A 3,822-nucleotide genomic window follows, 5' to 3' on the forward strand; every position below is an offset into this window, starting at 1 on the left:
GGGACTCACATTATGAAATAAAAGTTTTTCTCCAATGCATGTTAGCCACAATTATTGGCACCCCTAGAAATTCCTATGAGTAAAATATCTCTAAAGTATATTCCCGTAAAGTATAATGGAGAAGTGACACCATTTACTGTATATTGTGGGAGGCTGCTAAACCGTAATGAGAGGGAAAATAATAGCATATGCATCATGGAAAAAGTCAAATAGAGAATAAAAAAAATAAAAAAATAAATGTTAACGTTTACAGGAAAAGCACGATAAAAATAAAAATGAGGTTCATGAAGAGTTAAAGAAGGTAAAGAAGTCCTTAGATAAAATAGCAATTGCAGATATTGAGAAGAACTTAATGTATACTAGACAGAAATATTTTGATAATAGTGCAAAATCTCTAAGAAGGCTAGCATTTAAATAAAAAAACAAAACAAAAAGAAAAATCTGCAATAATGAGTATAAGAGATGAAGGGTTAGTTGAAAGAAAAGGAAAATTAGAAATAGTTTAGTGTTTTAGAGATTATCTTTATTCGTTTGAATACAAGTGAAATTAAAAATTACTGGAATTCTTTGAATCTTCCTACAATTACAAGTCAACAAAATAAAGTGTTAACCTCTCCAATAACAGAAGAAGAGATTTTAAGAGTTATTAAAAAAAGTAAAACAGAAAAATGTCCAGGTAGTGATGGATTTACAAATTAATTTTATAAAAAATTTAATAAATTGTTGTCTTCAATATTGTGTGACATTTTTAATTGGATTCTAGAACATGATGAGTGGCCACAGACATGGAACTCATCTATTATAACAGTAATATTAAAGGAAGGGAAAGACCCTATACAGTGTTCATCTCATAGACCTATATCCTTGTTAAATGTAGATCAGATGTTCTTCACATCAAAAATTGCTACTAGACTTGCTGATATAATACCAACAATAATTAACTCAGATCAGACAAGATTCGTGAAAAATCATGTATTATCTAATGATATATGAAAAACACTAAATCTTATTGATTAAAATTTATTTAAGTGTAATTATGATACTTTAGAAACTACTATAAGAAACGATTTTAAAAGGTGGAAAATATTATGATTATCTTTGTTTGAAAAAATAAGTACTATTAAAATGAGTATACTCCCGAGATTTTTATTTCTGTTTAAAAATCTCCAAGTTTATATACACCTTAGTAATTTCACAAAGTGGCATAGTATTTTTAGAAAATGTATCTGGGATGAGGGGAAACCAAGAGTAAAACTGAAGGTGTGGTGTCGTCTGCTGCTCATCTTAGGAACCACACTCAGTCTTGGGTTTTGATGCCAGGAGATACATTTAATTACATCAATGAGAATAAAACGGAGATGCTCTCTGCAGCGAAACATCTCCGTTTTATTCTCATTGATAATGTAATAAAATGTATCTCCTGGCATCAAAACCCAAGACTGAGTGTGGTTCCTAAGATGAGCAGCAGACGACACCACAAATTGTCGACCACGAAGGGACTGGAAAAGAGCAGAGGAGTGGACAACCACTTTGGGCTGGCTTTTGACGAACAACAAACGACAACGGTGGCCACCGAATAGGTAAGCAATTTTGCTTATATAATTGGTGTGTGTTGTTTGCTGGTCTGCCCTCGGTGGTAAGGACACTTAAAATCTGCTCTTCCAGAGTTAGAAAATAGAAAATAAAAAATAAAAAAGGGGTTTTGATGCCTGAAGAAATAACTGCATGCACAGATTTGGTTTAATATTAGGAAGGCCTTGATAGGTAACCTAAATTGAAGCTGTATGGTGTAGGCAGAAATACATTACGCGTAATGGTCTGTATTTATTGTGGATTGGGCCTAAAAGGGCAGCAATCAACAATGAAGCAGATATAATAAAGGATAGCGCGCAAAGACCTACAGATACCGCTTTGAGAAAGAAAAAGGTGTAAGGAGGCTCAGAGGGCTGCACGGGTAGGCAAAAATACCTGCTGGGCGCTGTTTTTTTACTAAGTTGAGGGAGAAATAAATCAGTAAAAGAACGAGAGCCCTTCAGGTCACTCGAGGAAGAGTGTAGTGTTTTGTTGTATGAGACTGAAACTGTGTCTGTGTCCGTGTGCATGTCTGTATGAGTGATGGTGAATATATGAGAAAATAAATAAATTACGTATTGGGTGGGTACGGACTGCGCACCCTCTTGGTCCATCACTTAAATGTGGCTTGGCGTGGATGGACGCAGCTCATGCCGCACTCGAGAGGGATGAATAAATGATTAGCCCTGTATAAATAAAGGGAAACGATATGAATGCAGTATTCCTATAAATAAAGGAAAAATTAATGAATGATGAGCCCTGTCTATATAAAGGGACGAGCAGTGTGAATGTGTTTAGGAAAATAATATCAATAAAAATTGAATCAAGATCTTGTATAGACTTTTGCATGTTTGGTGTCTGTGTTGAAGAGAAGGAGAAAATTTTCAGAGATCAGTACAGTGGAAGTGAGATCAAGGAAGCAAGTTAAATAAGTATATTAAAAATAATTATAAGTGTGGAAAAAATAGTAAAGAGAAGTAAAGATAAATAAGGAATTATTTTTTTTATAAAAGATTACATACTGAGTGATTGTAAAATAGAGTTGAGAATATCAATTCATATAAAAAGTAAATGCATCAGACAGAATAAAAAATAAAATTCAAAGATGCATGTCACAAAATAAACTCCCAGTACATAATAATAGGTAAACAGGGAGCAGCTTTAAAAATACCAGAAGGTGAATTTGTTCAAAAATGGTTCAGTGAAACTAATTTGGTCCCACATATTGCAGTATATGTAGGAAGAGATTGGGAAGCGACCAATGATGAACAATTGAGAACAAACCAAAAAGGGAAAAAGAAGTGATAACCATGTTTAAAAAGGAAGGGGAGGACATATTAAAAAATATAAAAAAGGCAAGAAAAATATTAAAAGAGGCAGACAAAAATACGAAGAAAAAGGAAAGATTATTATCTGAGCCACCCCCCTATTTGCCCATAGAGGGAGAGGTCACAATCCTCAAGGGAACAGTAGAAATTCAACTGGAGAAAGGCAAATAGAAGGACCAGTAAAGCTGAGAGTTGGAATTAAAAAAGGAACCAGCTGTGAAAACAAAGAGGCACGAGAGAAAAGAAAGTGAAAGATATTTACAGATGGATTGTTATAGACAGGCACGCATAGCATTAGAGAAGATGAAAACAGACCAAAATAAAAAAAATTTGAGGAAGTGTTAGAAGAAATAGAAGAGAAAATTAAAGAATCAGAAAAAGATACAAGAGGTAAATAGATTTAAAAGAGGGAGAAGTAAGTTGTTCGAAAGTACAGAGGAAGTGAATAATGGAGAGGAATTATTTGATAGCAGAAAATGGGAACAGGGCAGAGAAAAGGGGCACTCAGATCACTGGATGCACAACTCCCAATTTTAATCAAGGGTACGCAGGAACAATAAGCCCCCGGGGTGATTGATGCTATGCCGCCAGCCTGAAGGAGCAGGCTGGAGGATGCGGTCCGTTTAAACTCTAAGTTGATGAAGAGCCTATTATGCAAATTAATATAGAAGGAAAAAACACACCCATGATGCTAGACACAGGTGGTCTATACTTGTTTAAATTTAAAATATGCCTCACATCTCCCCATGTCTAGAAAATTCGCAAAGACAATAGGATTCTCTGGAAAATGCAATTAATTCCAATGACAGCTCCAGTGTGTTTACAAACAAAAAAATCAAAGTATAACAATGCCCATTCTGGTATCTAATCAGACTCCTATCAATTTGTTAGGAAGAGATGCATTATGTAAATTAGGGCTACA

This window comes from Sinocyclocheilus grahami, unplaced genomic scaffold (assembly GCF_001515645.1).
Source record: "Sinocyclocheilus grahami isolate Dianchi unplaced genomic scaffold, SAMN03320097.WGS_v1.1 scaffold767.1, whole genome shotgun sequence".
Lineage (NCBI taxonomy): Eukaryota > Metazoa > Chordata > Actinopteri > Cypriniformes > Cyprinidae > Sinocyclocheilus > Sinocyclocheilus grahami.